The following is an 18,193-nucleotide window of genomic DNA, read 5'->3' on the forward strand; positions in this document are numbered from 1 at the left end:
CAGAAAAGGTAATCTCTATTAAAAAGAAAGTCTCAAACAAAAGCAAAGGAGTGAGATTTTGATGGCTTCCTGCACTACAAACCATTGAAAAAAATACCTAAATTTGGAAGCAGATTCACATATATCATTTCCAAGCACTGCAACTGCAGGTGTCACAGGCAATTTACACTCTGTATTCTTCTCTTGATAGGTGCTGCTGTCTTTTCTGAGTGCATCTAGAGAACTGCAAATTGGGGAAACACGCTGGATATGTATCTACAATTTGCACAAAGATTATAGAATTTCTTATCCTCTGCAAAGATGACTCATATCTACAAAATCATATTCTACCATGAACTACAACATTTAGAAAGTCATTTATGGTAACACATTGATTTTTTAACTGATTAAAAAACCCAAACAGCTGACATGCAGCAGAGTAGCACACCTCTTAACATGTGGCACAAGGATGCATCCTTACCAAACAAAACATACTGCTCCCTGACATACTATGATTAAGCATCATGATTTGTGGATCAGCTGTCTGTGACCACAGAAATGAAGAACCAAGCAATTTTGTCATTACTTGGAGTAGTTAGGAGAAGTTCAATCATGTATCACAAAAACATCATCTTGAAGGAAGTGCTTCTAGAATATCTGTTACAATGACAAAAATTATGACCCTTTCTCCTCCTCAGTTCACCACCATCTGCCATTTAGGAGTGATTCAGCAATACCGACAACTTCTGCATCACTGCATAACTCATCTGGGCCCATCAGTGTCTCTGCTGTAGTAAGGTGCTTGCCCTAAAAGGCCAAATGTTTTTCTCAGAATCTGTAGCTGTCTTACGTGTCAGACAATTTCAGGTGTCCTGCATTGTTCCCATCTTTTAGCTTCTGTTTTCTGCACCTCCCTTGGAGCATCTTTTGGTACCACAGCTTGACTTCACAGACTTCAAGTTTCTGGTTTACGTGACTCAGAAGACGCTGATTTGGTATGGCCCCGAAGCTGTTAAATGTGACTTCACTATACAAAACTACATAGCTCTAGTGAATAAAAGCCTAATATATGGTTTCTCAGAGGACAGTTTTGTCCTAATTGATCTCAGATGGATAGGACCTATAAACCCATCAAGGAAAATAAAACATTCGAACAACATGTAAAAATGTGAGAAATCAAGAAAAAGATCTCATATAAAGGGTCCTACTTCCAGATGTCACTTCAGAGACATTCCAGTTTCCATGTGGCATCTTAAGTCTTGACATCCAGAAATGATCATTTGGCATCACTCACCTCCAGCCTATTTCACTAAACTACAGCAGCCAGTAAGCATTAGTTTGTTCACCACACATATAAAAGCATGACCCCACCATGGCAGTCTTAAAAAGCAAAAATGCAAAGGCCATCCAGGGAGGAGTAACAGCAATGACCTGACCTGTCTACTGCTTCATTTTACCACTTAACTAAAGTGATGATGATAACATAAATTTTTAGCTACCTACTATTGACTCATAGAGGTTTTTTCTGCTCTCCAGTAACCACTTGATTAACAAAAGAACAACTATGGGTACACTTTCTGGCATGTAAGGAAATACACATGAAGGTCAATAAAACTGGTTTCAGTTACATGCTGCTGTGAAAAAAAGAGGCCTTCCTGCTTTTACTACAGTGACTGCTATGAATTACTGCAAAAATTTGAATTTTCTTTTGCAAATTACAGAGCAGTGGATCTTCCTAACAGAAAGATATTACCTTATATTATTTTAGCCAAAGCCTTTACTGCCTTTAATATTGTCACTTTGAACACTGCAAATGCAATTCACTACATTACAACTGTTGAAAAAGTTATTTAATAGCTACTCTTCAAACACTGAAGCTTCTCTTGACATACAGTCTAAAGTAATTAAAAAAAAATTCCTGAAAAACCCAGGATGGGTCAACATGATTTTGTAGGTTAGCAGAGGTGCTACAGCTGTGAAACTAGTCTTAGCAGACTGGCAAAGGGCAAACCATGCTGCAGAAATGCAGATAAGAAGCTCTTGGTCCTTCTGAAATTGCAAGACGATCCAAACTCTAAGGTCAGTATTGACTTCTCTGAAACAGTTTCAGCAAGCCTTATTATTCAGTTCACTATTGCTTAAAATCAGGGGAAAAACCACATGCCAGCTCTCGACTGTCACTTCAGGACTTTCTTTCTCTTTCTTCACATGGTATGTCTGAAGTGGTGTTTCAGCATACATCTTGTTTTGTATCAGGGATCAGACTGCTGAATGTTGAAGTCAGCTTGGTATGTGGTGTCTTATAACAAACAAATGTGCAGAATGAGCTGGAAAAAGCATATGAAGCTTTACTGGATGACCCACCAAAGCATTAAGGACAAGCTGAACTAAGTGGTTATGATCTCTACAATCCATATTCCCTCCCAGTTCTGTCCTTTCTCTGTTCCCAGGTATGCTCTGCCTGCAAATGAAGATAAGCTCCTGCACACTGCGTTAACTTGCTCAACAATTAAAAGAGCTGCAACAAGTTAGTAGCTGTGATTTGGTATTGAGTAAAAGAAGCAGAAAAGAAACAAACAAGGAGATTTCCAGATAGATGGTGTGGCCCATTGTTGTATTTCTGAACAACAGCAACAAGACATTTTCCACTTCATGAGACTCCTCCCCTACTGTCTCCCCATCAGATTTCTGATGTCCCAGCAAATGCAGCAAATTTTGCAGCAGTCTGAAAAAATCTCATCAGGTCACCAATACAGTCTGGAAGGTAGCACAAAATTAACTGTCAAACCTTGTTGGCAGCATGTGTATTTGAATGCATATGTTTTACTGTACAAATTTTGCAGCTTGGTTGGTGTCATTCTGGCTCTTTCACCTGACACCCCTCTTCAGAAAGTAGGATAAAGGCTGCCATCACATCCATTGCCTATTACTACAGCAGTAAGTATTGGAATACATCTAGTATATGGTACTGATTAAACAGGTTTAATAGCAGTGAACGCCAAATTACACTGCTGGATTTGGAAATTATTTTGTCAATAGCATGGAAGACAATTATCTACTTCTGGTATCAAAGGGGCAAACGAGAGCACTGGCTGGGTTGTACCATTGTTCATATACATCCTTGTAGAAGGAAGTGGATGCAACTCTTCAGCATGCATTCAGACCAACTACCAACAAATTGCAGAAGTTACCTGTTAATACAGCACATGCAATACCACCTTCAGTCCCAGTGAAGACCAGTTATGCAAACATGCCTCCTGCCAAAGCCTTCATGTCTGCTTGTTCTAGTCACAAAACAGACTGCTCTCACCCATTTGGAAGCTCTTCGTAAGAATTAGTTCACTGCGAAAATGGATTTGTGAGGTTTTAGTAAGGGGTTGTGGAAATCTGGAAGGGGAGTGCCAGATGAAAGGGACAGCCTCGTTCTGTTTACTGTGCTGGCTGTACCATTACTCCCTGGAAACAGTCACTGCTGGTAAAACCAGACATTTCCTGAGTCCAGATTCACTGTCTAGAAAAATACATCTCGCTGGAGTTTGCTAGCATATGGAAAGGTTCAGACACAACAATGGGACATCTCTACTTGGAAATATCAAAAAAAAAAAAACCAACCCAAAAAAACCCCCCAAAAAACTCCCACAAAACCAAAACCACCCCAAAACCCAGAGTAAAATATACTTGATGGTCTCTGCCCTCTCCCACTAGCAAGCGTGAGTATCAGAAAGCTTACAACTAGCCCTAATAAGCTAGCTTTTCTCAGGGTTTTTTGTTTTCTCATACCACCCCACCCCCACTTCTTTTTTAAACAGTCTGAGCACTTGTGACTTTGACAACCAAAAAATCACAAAAACTTCCCCAAGTTCAGATCTAACCCGGCCACTGAACACATCAAAGCAGATGCTATCTACACTACTGCTGCTCCAACTTCAGAGAGACAATATCCTCAACAATTCTCTTGGAAGTGACTCAGTGTCACAAAGATAAACCACAGAATCAGGGATTTTATTATTGCTATGGTCCCATATAATGCATCTGCTACTATGTTTGTATAATGCCTGCTTCTGTCCAAGACAAAAGAGCCTGAGCTCTTTGTCAGCCAAGGCATGCATTCCCTGTAACGTAGAGTGCAAACACCTTTTAGCCACTAACAGCATCAAAAGTAGGACAGTGGCATGCTTAGCTGTATTAACACCTTGCAGATTGCTTTACTGAGAACAGCAACAGCTGGCCAGAACATCTGGCTTTTACTTAAGCCAAACCAAATCAAAATACCACCAAACACCACCTTGGGAAATTTAACTTCAACTTGCCCAGCCACCTGAAAAGCATCTTAAAGAAACCCCAATATATCAGAAATAAAAAAGGTAATTTAATGAGATCAATTAAAAATGCAGACGTCCAAAAGCATAATACTAAAGCAAAAAAAAAAAATAATGAAAATCTTTCCCACTTTACCCTCCTCCTTCAAGCAGCTCACACCTGTACAACTCAAAGAAATTTTAAGAGGCGCTCCAGGGAAGTTTGCAACTTCCTGAAGCTAAAAGACACTTACAGTTTCCACTGCTCAGTCTTCACTCTTAGGAGCACACTAAAGCTGTTAGTCTTCCTTATATAAGGAAAAAAAGGTGAAGTTTACAGCAGTAATCTGAAGCTAAAAAGAACATTATTTCAACACAAATTTAAAAAACTGCCCTCACATTCAGTAGAACTCTTTCACAACACAATAATCAACAGAGGATCTCAATTTGTCATTTGCATTCACAGCACAGCCTCTGCTTAAAAAAAAAACCAAACCAAAAAAACCCTAGGAAAAATGACATCAGTCAAACCTTTCTGAATAGGAGCTCTGTGGCTAATCAGCGAAAGATCATTGTTCTGGCCTCAGTAATTAATATTATGAGTACTACAAGACCCATGTTAAACCTTCCCATGAAAGAATACAGCCCCAAAGGAGTTCAGCAAAGACATGTCAAGTGGAGCCGCCTTACCCCAGTTAAACCGTTTCATGAACTTTGCAGAGGCAGCGTTGTGTGGAACTGTCCCTTCGTCCCTTCTTCCCCACTGCAAGATTAAGGAAACAATCAGTCACCTTATTCATTTACCACACACAGAGCTTATTTACAACAATAAAATAGTACCACTGTGCAGTGGCACGCCCTCCAAGAAATCATCTGCTTTCAGAGACCACATGGCTCAGGAGAGACATCTTCCCAGCCATCCCACCAGGGCTAGATCAGAGCCCCTGCCCATCCAGCCAAAAAGCAGAAGATCAATTTGATTATTTAAAAGAACAAAAAACCCCAAAACAACCCACTACTCTATTCTCAGATTTTCAATGAAAAAAAAAAAAAAAAAAAAGATGAATAAATAGTGTGCTACCCTGAAGCATTTATCTTGCAGGGAAATCTTTTCCATGTGCCACTCTATTTTGCCTCATACCCTTTCTGAGGATGACAAAAGCAGGCTGACCACAGTTATGCAGCAGTGGGTTCCACCAAAGGGCAGACAGTTCAAATGTCTATTTAACCTATTCATGTCTGCCTTTCTCTTTACCTGTTCTGATGCTCATCCCCAGAAGGGACATTCAGATATTCTTCTGTGACTACCATGAAGGTGAGAAGATAATTCTCAAAATTTTGAGCTGTTCATTCTTTCCAGAATTGTTTTGGCTTGGGGTTGTGTTTTTTGTTGCTTGGGATTTTAGGTTTGGTTTTGTTTGTTTGCTTGTTGAGGGGATTGTTTGTTTTGGGTTTTTTTGTTGTTGCTGTTTGCTTCTTTGTTCTGATAAACCAAGAGTCTGAACCTGTGCCCGTGAAGTTCAAATGCATTTTGTTGATGAATTCAATGCCAGGCAAAGGTGGCAGGAGTACTCTTTCTTCCCCAAGCATTTGCTACAGGTTCAACCCTGCTGAAGGCAGAGAGTCCTGATGCCATTCTTTCTGTAACATGTATCCATGCAATTTCCTCTTTTTTGTTACTCATGGCAACAGGTATTTGAGGAGACAATGTTGGCAGTGTTGATAGAAGCTGAACGGATTCTCATTTGGCCCATCGTGACACTTCTTTACAGATTAATGGAAATGATCAAGAATATCTTGAAGTGCAAATAACAAACATCTTCCCTCCTCTGTGTCAGTGGCAGCAAGATGCTCATTTAAAAGGTCTTTTCTAAGGCACATAAACATCACATCATGAAGGCAGGAAACTAAACATTGCCATATCTGATTAAAAATAAAAACTATTTTTCTTGACCTTACTGGTCTTCTGTGTCCAAAACAATTAACTCCTTTCCCTCGGGATGTTCTAGGGGATTTATATCTTAACTATTATGATTTCTGCTACCAGAAGAAAATGCCATGTATTACTAATAAGCGGAAAACACATTTTGAAAGGACAAACCTACAGTATTTGACATTGTAACATGTGAAACCACGAAAACTCTCATGCTAAGTCATGCCAATTATGGTACAAACTGGACTCACATTGGCAGCAGGCTAACCCACAAGGCATGCAGCAGCACACCAGGTTTCTCTGCATACTGCTTTGATAAGATTAAAGAAAAAAAAAAAGAGGCATAATTTTCTATTCAAATCTCAACATTATTGTTTATAGTGCCACCACTGTGCTGTCTACAGATAAATCATGCTCCTTTTCCCCATTAAATACAGGGTACTTTTTCTCTCTCTGCTATACACTGAGGGACTCAAAATCTTATTTACCATTAGAAAGAAAAAAACCAACCAAAACATTTCCATTCAGTTTGTGTAGTAGCCCCTTTCAATTCTTTCTTTAATTCCCTGACCTACATCAGTCTGCACCATCCAGTGCAACTCTCTCATTTGCTCAACCTCTTCTCCTGATTATTTCCATATTCTATCTATCCCACACCCATATCTTCGGCAGCATTTTCTTGGGGTGTTTTTAAATCCAAAACTGATACTTCCTCTTCTCTTGAAGCCTCCTACTTCTCTGAAAAGCTTTTTCTGAGCTCTGTCTGAAAAATATTTCTGCATGGCTTCTTCAGTTTTAAAGCCAACACATCATGTTATCTTCCCATTATCATCTGGAGCCTCTAGACTTATTTTAATCATTACCTACCAGGAATGTAGCTTCCCTAATGATGTCCATCAATGCTTACTTGTTAAGGGTTGCTTAGAAATGATCATTGCTTTGCTACTCAGCAAGGCTGGAGAGCCTCTTCCCACTCTCAGTTAGTGAAATGAGTAAGCATCTGCTTTAATGCAAGGGGTCCTGGCTGGCACATGCATGTTTCTTGAGATGTATTAAGAGCTTCTGCAGTGGAATGATCATGTTGGCATAGGATAAAATAACCTTTAATTGCTTTAAAGCATCTGTACTAACCACAGTACCAGGTTTGAGAAACAATTGCAGCAGCATTTCCACTGGGTTTTTTATATTAGTGAGTACTGGAGAAGTAAGATATCCCTGAAAGTGTATGTCTCGTGTCTCTGTTTCAAGTAAAAACAACATGAACTAGGAAGACTGAAGAGTAATAACTCATGCCATCATCTAATGTCAACATTATTTTACTACTCTAAACTTCAAGAAAGAATCACCAGAAAATAGAGGAAAAATACAGCTAGACACAGACTGCTGGAAAATAACACCCGTCTGCTCAGGCTTATGTAAACAAGTAACTACAATGTGGATGGTCTCTCATAGCACAACCACAAGGAAGTTGCTGTCATATGACAATGTTTTCATAATCTGCACTTTCATCGTAATGACTTCTAAAGTACCAAATACTTCTAAAATAAGTCATTTTGAAACAGTTTCTGAAACTCTTTTAAAATGGTTTATTTCTAATGACAGGCATTAAATTTGAACAGATTAACTAACAGGGAGAAAAGTTCAAAGTCACCATGGATAGCTCATTCTTTCAGATGCATCACTAACTGTTGCCAGCATTGTGTGTGCATGTGCATGTTTAAAACAAGCAAATATGGCGCATGCTTTTGTCCTCCTCCATTATAAACAACAGCAACAACAAATAAAACAAGCAAGGAGCTGCTCATTAAAATTATTCTGAACACTGGAATTGCAAGGAGTGGTTTTCACAATACATAGCCAAGACGGACGCATTGCCTCACACTAGTAGTTGACAGAATTTAACTCTTGGTGCATTCTCATTACTATTTTGCTTACTAATTGGTATCATTAAAGAAGACAATAGCAATATGTATAGTCACTTCTATCAAGGTGTAAATCACCATAGAAGATATCAGGATGATATCCAGCTATCATTCCTTGACAGGAAAAGCAGAAAGAACTTACCTTCTCAACAACTTACAAACAGACATTTAATAGTTTTATTTCCAAGAAGAAAAAACAAAGTGATATAATTCAATGCTTCCAAAGATCAGCAACAGAGAGTCCATTTGCTAACTCTACCTTTTGTTTAGATTTCAGAAAGTAAGTAGTATGCTGACATTCTTCTGAAACAAGGTTGTATTTAAACATTCAGGCAATATCCTTTTCACTAGATAAAAAACATCTGGATGATAACAGAATGTCACAATTCTCTAAACAGCTTTGAGGGGGGCCAGCGTTAGTGCAAATACTGCTTTTCCCGCCCCGGATCCACGAAACAGATGTTCAATCTTCAGACAGAATGAACCACCACAAAATACAATAATGTGGAAATGCTGAAGCCAAGGAAGTCCACAATTAAGCATGCCAAACCCCAAATTACAAATGTACCATTCTACTATAATCCTACGTGGACCCTGACCAATGGAGTGCAACCAGGAGTTTAATTAAGTTTATCTGAAATAGAAATTTACCAACCACCCCCCAAAAAAATTACACTGAAGGCTGCAAGGCATCAGCTTAACATGGTTCAGGCCAGCAACAATGCAGACACAGTAACTGTTTATCAACCCCTCAAACTAGAAATAACAGTCATGCTGCTTCAGAAATATTTTTGTAACATCTGCATCAGTTCAGCTGACTGTTCTCCAGGCAATTTCTGCAGTGCTGTATTTTTCATAGTTAAGCTGAATGAAGTTTGAAAGAATTTAGAATTGACAGTAAGAAAGAATTATCTTAATGATAGGGTTTAAATTCCCTATTCTCACGTCACTGCTTTTTCCCAAGGCCACAAACAAACTTATCTGATGGACAGCAGTGACCCAGAAATAAGATCTTACCTTTGATCTTGCCTTGATGGAGGGGGAGCCAACCCAGTAGCTCAAAACAACAAAAATCCTAATGTTGACAAATGAATGGTAATTACTTCTTGCCCACCATGTGAGTCCCTGGTGTGCACGGGACAATCACCCAGAATTTGTGAGTCCATGCTGTAAAATCAGGGCTGGCTACTAGCTTCTTGGCAGAGATTGAAAGGGTTTCCTTATCTCCACAGTCTGAACCATATTCCCCACCATCTAAACCATCCCAACTCAAACAGTTGGGGATTTTGAGGAACAACTTTTAGGGATAATCAGGAAGTAACACACTCCCCAAAATATCCTGGGAGCAGCAGCAGCTGCCAGGAGTGCTTAGTGGAGAGCTGCACTGGAGTACTGGCTTTTGGCCTCAGGTAGCTCATGCTGATCATTCCATGAATTCAAGATTTATAAACGCAAAGCAGTTGTGAAATATGCCCTGAAAGGAGAGAGATGAAGAAAACAGAGAGATTTCATCACCTTTCTCTACGACCCTTCCCTACTCAATTATCAAGTGAAGTTTAATGCAACTTGAGTTGCTGGCTATCTGAATAAGCAGGTAAACACAGAGGATTAGCATGCAGTTTGGCTAATTCACTTTAAGAACTGACTTGGATTAACTCTGAGTTGTGTTTAGCAGACAAGCTTTTAGTGCATACAAGAGGTCACATGAACTAAGTAGGTTGTTGTAAATTCACACCATACTTCAGTGATTACTCAGCTTCTCTGATTAGGTCCTCAGCATACATACCGCCCACAGAAACAACAAGTATTTCAATGAGAATATTTGGGAGATACCAAGGATTCAAGTGGAAAATGAAAAGCCAGGAGGCAGAATGCAATCAGTGTTAAAAAGAGAATAACAACAAAAAAAATCTAACACACACAATGACAGAAATGTTAGTGTCCAAGCACTACCTAGTATGTGTCACCACTTTTCAGATACACTCCTTCTGCACATCTTTTAAAGAGCAAGAAAGGAGAAAAACCAACCATATTGGAGAAAAATGCATCTGAATAGTCATGGATTCTTAAAAAAGTAAGAAAAACAAAGTAGTAGTAGTTTGCTTCAAACTCTCCCCTTGGAACTCAGTGCACATCAGCATGGATACAAGCATTAAATGCACACACACTTCAAAGCCTCTTTAAGACAGTTTGTAACAGAAGAATAAGCCATAAACCATTACTTGGGAACCACTAAGACTCTTCCTTTTCCAGCTACACAAACAAACTAAGATGTCCAAGGGATCCAGGCCACAAAAGGAGAATGTACTGAAATCCACCCACAAACTATATTTTTTAAGCATCCCACAACTGCAACCCACCATCTGTGTTCACTACACCAAAGCTGAAGGCCCATGCAGAGCTCCTCTGACCCCCGACAAAGCCCACTTAGGCGTGCTGGGTCTGATTCGCAGTCTCTCCCGCTGCTGAGCCGCCTATGCTAGGCTGGCCAACTTTAGGCCAACCATTTACTCCTCTCTCTTTAGCCTCCACCTGGAGTGCTGCATTCAGCTCTGGGCACCCAACACAAGAGGGATGTGGAGCTGTTGGAGTGAGTCCAAAGGAGGCCACAGAGATGATTGGGGGCTGGAGCACCTCTCCTATGGGGACAGGCTGAGAGAGTTGGGCTTGTTCAGCCTAGAGAAGAGAAGGCCCAGGGGAGACCTGATTGCAGCCTTCTAGGACCTAAAAGGGGCCTACAAGGAAGCTGGAGAGGGACTTTTTATACATGCATGTAGTGATAGGACAAGGGCGAATGGCTTTAAACTAAAGAGGGTATATTTAGATTAGATATAAGGACTATGAAGATGGTGAGACACTGGCACAGGTGGCCCAGAGAAGCTGTGGCTGCCCCATCCCTGGCAGTGTTCAAGGGCAGGCTGGATGGGGCTTTGAGTAACCTGGTGTAGTGGAAGGTGCCCCTGGCCACAACAGGGGGGTTGGAACAAGATGTTTTAAGGTCCCTTCCATCCCAAACCGTTCTATTATTCTATGATTCAGTACAAACATGTGTCACGGCACATTCACAGAATTGATACTGATTTTGAGAAACCCAGTGCCTGCTACTTGGTCATGTGCTGTGTAAGGCCACTGATGGGTCCTGACTGCCTTGAGTCCCACAGCAGCATCCTTCCAAGAATGTTCCACTTAACCCAGCAGTCAATATTGCCAGCTGGAAATAGTGAAGCAATACAACCAAATCCTCAAAGTTTGCCAGTACAGCTGTACTGGCATCCCCCTCTAGTGGAGGCACAGCTTATACTAGCAAGAGTCCCCACTGCAGGGTCCCACAGGGGAAGTTATTCAAACCATGAGTGGAATGGTCACAGAGAGATACGGGACACTGAATGGCCTCTGCCACAACTACGGGAGGCAGCTGCACAGCAGCTTCACATTCGAGTTTGCTACGAACCAAGAAACATTACCTTATCCTGGTAACTCCGAGGAAAGTGAGTATTTTCTCTCCCTCCTTTTCCACATGCCTGCCAATGTTGAAGCGCATAGGAGCGGGATGAAGCTAGAATGCCAAAGCCTTTCCTGCAGTTTTGTGCCACTCTCCTGAAGAAAAAAACAACCACTTTCCCACAATAATCATACCAAGAGTCCCATCACAGAGCTTTCACAGTGCATTAAAAAAAATTTTAGAACTGAAAAAGCTGTAAATAGGTCTCTCAATCAGAAATTCATCATTAAAATCTGGACAACTGGCTTCTGTTCGTAAGAAACTCTGTGGAGGAGATGCAGAGGATGGAAATATGCAGGACCACAGCAGAAGTGTTTGTTCAGACGTATTAGTTTTAAGGCATTTATGTGTTCTACAATCATGTAGTTCCCTCCTGTCACTGGGTTGTCATCAGCTTGTACAACTCTCCCTTCATTTTTTTCTCTAGCCTGAACCTCTTGTTTTTGCATGAGAAACATAAGCAACCCATGGCAGACAACAGAAACATACCATGCTTGTTGGAGAACCAGGCACTAAGCTATGCTATTCCTATCAATTGTTTTCAAAATTGCAATAATTCTAGAGTCCTATTTTAAGACTATTCACTAATAATCAGAATTACTTTGATCACAGTAATACCCTGAAGTCCCAGTCAGCTTCCAGTCTCTCTTGCATAGGCTATTTGAAATAGGACAGTGCAACTGCTGTAAACAAGAAGCTGAGGGACTAGGGAAGCAAACAGATGAATTTGGAAAAGTCTTGCCTAATTTGCAAGGTTACTGTATGGGGAAACACACTGTTCTGAGGTGAAGTTTTTATCAATTCCACCCAAAGCTTTAGGAAAAGCAAAATGAACCTCATGTGTTGGCAGCCACATCAGGACACCTCTCAAAGCCCTGAGCAGAAACCATGCCCAGGGCAGGTCAAAGGCATCCTGGCTCATGTCCACAGCTCTCCATGTCAGCCACATTTTAGGAGGGAGAACAAGCAAAAAAGAAAGCCCACTAAACTTGATAGGCATTTATAAAAGTATCTTTCAAGTAGAAGATGTCACGTTCAAGATATTATTCTTTAATATTAAACACAGTAACCAAAAGAAAACAGATCCCACCAAGAAAGTCCGCAAGTACCTGATAGAGGCATGGGAACCAAAGGAATACTCTGTCTTGACCACAATAAGTACTGCCACAGTTCGTCCCAATGGAAAGCACCTTATTCTAGGGGCAAGGTGAGCTGACACAGCTGTTTGCTTGACGTATTTACCTGCAGTCCTCCACTGAGGTCTACTGCCTTCAGCCAGCCATTTGAGGGCCAGTAGCTGGTGCTACTACTCGACAGTTTGCTTTGCCTTTGCCCAAAGCAGCAGGAGAGTGGAGGTGCTCACCACCCACCAGGCTGCAGTGCCACAAGCTGAAGGGATGGTGACCACCACACTGGCAGCATCCGCAGGGCCAGGATCAGCCCTTCCACCTTGCCACCAGCAAAGCTGATTCGGCAATGAGCAGCAGACAAGCTTGGTCTTTTTCTGCACCAGCCTCCCAGTGACACCTACAGCCTGGTTGGGAATGGGAAAAGGAAGGCACATTGCCCTTCTCACACCTCAGCTATGCAGCGCCATCCCATTCCCCAGCTCTGCCACCAGCAGCAGCTCGAGGCTTTGGGTCACCATCCTGCAGGTGAGATGTCCACAACGGGTCAAAGCCAATTATGCTATCCATGACTAAACATTTAGTGAAATCCAGTGGCTATGGAACCTTTACCAATGCCCTACAGCAACAGACAAATCAACACTTGCCGTATTTGCAAGGTACATAGCCATTTCCTCCTTGGAGATTAACAGTCTTTCTTCTTTCCTGCAAATACCAGTCTGAAGTATAACCACCTAAAATATAGATAACTTGTACATCATCTCCCTTGACTTCTCAGATACCAGTAAGTCTTTGCTGGAGTTCATGTTAAGCTCAATTCTTTTAAATAATCACTCACCCATCCAAAGAAGATTAAAATTTCTCTATGCAGTTAAACATTAAATACTCATCCAACACATCTTTTTATTTAATTTGAACAAAGCTGCAGCTGACTTCTTCACAACCAAAAAAAGGATACTGCTGTAGTTATACATACATTTTTTCATCCAGGCTGAAAACAATCATCCCCAAACGGCCAAAGAACTTCTAAGAACAGTCTCTGTAAACTGCTCCCATAAATAATGTACTGGCACCATTTCATATTTGACATACACACCCTAAAAAGAGGGGGAGGAGGGAGGGAAAGGGGCTTACAATGAAAAACAGTATGCATTTCCCTTGCCAGATTTTTACCACTCTTAAAATCTCCAGCATTTTGCACAGAAAGATCTTGCCTTTGATGTCAATCCAATGCTTCTTTGCTTGCTTCTGCAAGCACTGCAGTATGCAATACATTTCGGAGCTGGCAAAGAAATGGATGTACTGTCTAGAGAGTGCCTGTGAAATTCACCCTACTCAGGTCACTGTGGCACATAAATTCCTAATGAAAAGGCTAAATGGTGTGTAGGTCTCATGCTGGAATATTACAGAGAGTTGAAGTTCAGTGTATCAACTATCAAGCTCATCAGCATTTTTTCCAGCAATTTCATAAAGCAACTTCAGGAGATGTTTTCCTGCTATTCACGGGAGAAGCAAAAGCAAAACCATAGTATTAGGCTTGCATACCTGGCACCTTTGTATTTTTAAATAGAAGGTGGAAGCACCTCCAAATAATGTGTCTCAAGTTAAACTAATTTAAAACAAAGATAATCCAGCTGGCACAAAACTGTAATGCAGTTCTCATCAATACAGTACCTGTGCCCCCCCAACATGTTTCCTCCTAAAATAGATGTAGCCTTCCCACTTTTGCAACTGGAAGCATTTCTTTTGCTACCAATCCAAACTATTTAACACCACCTCAGCAGAAGACTACACTGCAATCTGCAGGCGAGAAGTGGCAAGGAGGAACACTTACCTCCTGTTTCCCAGCACAAACAAAAGCCAGGTCCTCATCCAACTCCACAAGCAATAACCTTCAAGGCATTTGGAAAGCAGAACACTCTCTACATGCACCAGTGGAGGACACCCTACAGGCTATTCTCTGAAGGAGTGGCCTGAGGAGAGTGATGCGGTTCCTCCCACACCAGCAGTGCTGCTGGCAGGGACATACATACCTTACCCAGACTCCTTGAACCACAGAAGCCATGCAAGTCTGTGGCTGGCTTCATCTGCCAGAAGCAGAGCAAGGAGGTTTGCTTTCTTTTAAAGAAGAAATGTTTCTTTACCCTGGGGTAAGTGTGCCAGCTCTCACCTGATGTGTACTAACATTATTGCCTACATGATGTGGGTCAAAAAGGAGCCAGATCCAGTAGGAAGTAGATGCAGGACTGAGAAAAATGTGTTTAACAAATTACTCCAGTCTGTGCATGTCAGAAAATTCTGGAGAGTTTGCACTGATCCAAGCAAGGCTATTGTTCTTCTATAAAGAAAAGCAATGCTTTAAGCACCTCAAAAGGCCTTTTTCAAGAGCTCATTAAAAAATTGCAATGATCATGGAATTGCCATGTGGGATAGGGATGCATGTATACTACCCAAACTGACACTAAATAGCCTCTTTTCCTTACTGGTGCTAAATACTGCACAAATGAAAACTACATTTTCAAGAATAAGAAGCACCGGTCATTAAAAAATGAAAACTGATCCTAGAGTGCAACCATCAGCCAAGCCATGACCAAGACTTTGCAAGCCAAGTGTGCTGCTAATCAGCTTAAGCACGGGAGAAGAGTGCCAGGCAGTCAAGAAACAGCAATGGATGAGAGTAGGAGACATCCTGATATACAAAAGCAGACACTTCTCAGAATTCTCCTCTGTCTTCAAAAGTCAAAACAAGGCACCTGACCTGCTTCAGATGTCCAATTTCATTTGCTTCAGTATGTCAATTAGGTACAAGAATGCACATAGGCAATACTTCTACTTGTTTTAAAGCAACAAAGCTTGAGAGATAGATGAAGAAAAACAAAATTCAAGTCCCCTGAAATGTAAACAGAAAAGCAGTTCTTATTCCCTTGATAGAGCTTTCATCTGTCCTGGGAATAATTTTGTCTTCTACCAAAGCAATACATCAGCCATGCACCTGATCTAAAGCTGTTCATGCTGGTACAGATTTTGCCATTGACATCTATGTGCCATGGATGAAGCCTTAAGCTTCTGAGTTAGCTATGAAGGAAACTTGGAGAAAACACTGAATATGTAAGTTCAGTCCTAATGCTGCACCACTGAGAAGCATCACATTTCTCCAGCATCACCACACAACACATGGGAAAGCGAAGTCAAACACACACATGGGATGCTACATAATCACTACCAGTTCAAGCCATTACCACCTTAATTATCATTAAATCTTAAGACTTAAAACGAGTTCTTACCTGAAGAGAAAGCAACCTGAAATAAAAGGACAAAAGAAAAAAAAATGAGTGCATTTTTTTTTCAGCTAGTAACATTGCCTTTTGATAATTTCTGTGAGTCTGTTTATTTTTACACAACCACACTGTTTACTTTTTCAAAAGTTTGTTTCTTCTTCTTTTCGTACTACTAAACTGTTCAAAAGAATAATACCCAGTGTTAGGGAAGAAGCAGTGAAATACATGATACAATATTGTTTGCTTTGTGGTCCTTTCAGTAAAACACTTTTATGCTTCTCCCTAGCACTACTTGTAGAGGCTGAAGTTAAAATAACATATTTAGACGGATTTAAACTGACTTGAAAGGTCCCTTAAATTACATGCACTTTCCTTTATGAAATGGAGGAAATCCGCCAAATGTAAGAAATTCCAATTTCGGAATGGAAATGATAATGAAAAGGAGAACAGCCCCACTGTAGAACCTGTTCCCACTCTCAAATTTTTAGGTGTCCTTGGACATTACCAAGATCATGAGCAATGTATTTGAGAGCTCCTCAGCCAGCCGTGTTGGCGACAGAGCTGCTCTTGGTTTTCCTCTGTGCCCATACAGAGGAAGCCACATGCAAAGCAAACGACAGGGTAATAGCAATCAGCAAGTGCTGGCAGGTCACCACCTAGAGGTGCTCAAAGCCAGATCTTCAGACATCTGGAGGACGAAGCTTATCTCTAGGAGGTGATGCACAAAACTACTGGGTACTCAAAGGTAAGACGGTGGTGGTCTCCCAAAGACAAAAACTACTGAGAATTAATACTTCTGTTTAAACCTCTGAATATTGACAAAGCAAGCTCAACATGGAGAGGCTACTGAGAAACAGTTAACTGTTCATAAGATACTACTAATGGCTCATCAAAGCAACGTAAAAGCCAATCCTATGTTAAGTCCCACCTAAGTTTCAGCTCTAGAGCAAAACACTTTCTTAAACACTCCCTCCTGGATTCCCACACAGTTTCACTGTGTGACACCTACTACAAGACCAAGTTAAAGGCAGATTTTTATTTTTCCCATATTTTAGCAGAGAAGGAATTATATTTTAGTTACAATCTTCCACAGCTACTGATGAAAACCATGCAGCCATAAGTATCTTTGCACACAGTGATAAGATCATCTATTACTTACACATTATGCTCATGTATTATAGCTAGGTGCTCAGTAAAGCATTACTTCAATTTTGCATTTCCGATGTGCTGTGTCTCAAATCCTGTTTAACCTTTCTACCCTCAGTATTTGTTTGGAAGAGGGAAGGAAAAGAAAGCAGGCATCAGTCAGTATTTTCCTCTCTCCAACCAACACCATTTCTAGTAACTTCCGAGAACAAGGTTTATAGCAGCCAAGGGTCTAACTAGTGCAACCTGTAATAGAGAGTGATAAGGACAACACTACACTGAGCATGAAACAGTGTTTCCCAGCATTCCTAAATAACATTTCCTTAGTTATTTGCTTCTGAAAAGCCAGAACCACCACAGTTCATGTACAACTGCACAGGATGAGACAGTGTCAATCTTTTCTGGAGAAAGACAGTGTCAATCTTTTCTGGAGAAAGAGAGCATTTGATTTGGTGTAGTTAATATTTAATAAAAACAACAGTAGAACACACACCCATCAAGTTGCCTTGTAAATCCGAGTGCATATCAGTTAAGGAGAAGCACATGGCACGCCTACAGCCTGCATTAGTGAGCTGCAGGACAGAACTGCACTTAGCCTGTGCACAGTGAGCACCGCTTCAGTCCACCGCTGAAATTGCCAGAACACATTATTTTAGTACTACAGTATACCCCATCCCCACACAAGAGTAACAGGCTGCATGGCACGCAGTCCTGGCTGCCAAATTGAAACATGACTCTCAGACCTGAGAGTGACTCATTTTAGACCAAATGGTACAACACACCAACCCTGACTTAGCATGCAAGAGGCTTTCTTTGACAGAGTTGCAGCAGATCTTCCTATTGGAAGACTGCGGCTACCCCAATCCCCCTAAACTTTGGGAGCACACGTTGCCTACAAGGGCTCCTGCAAGCTATGCAGCCTTGAATCTTCAAACAAACAAACAAAAAACAAACAAACAAAAAACAAACCAAAACAAAAACAAACCCAAAAACTGCAGCAAGGGGGGG

The sequence above is a fragment of the Nestor notabilis genome, unplaced genomic scaffold, assembly GCF_000696875.1.
Source record: "Nestor notabilis isolate BGI_N333 unplaced genomic scaffold, ASM69687v1 scaffold3813, whole genome shotgun sequence".
Lineage (NCBI taxonomy): Eukaryota > Metazoa > Chordata > Aves > Psittaciformes > Psittacidae > Nestor > Nestor notabilis.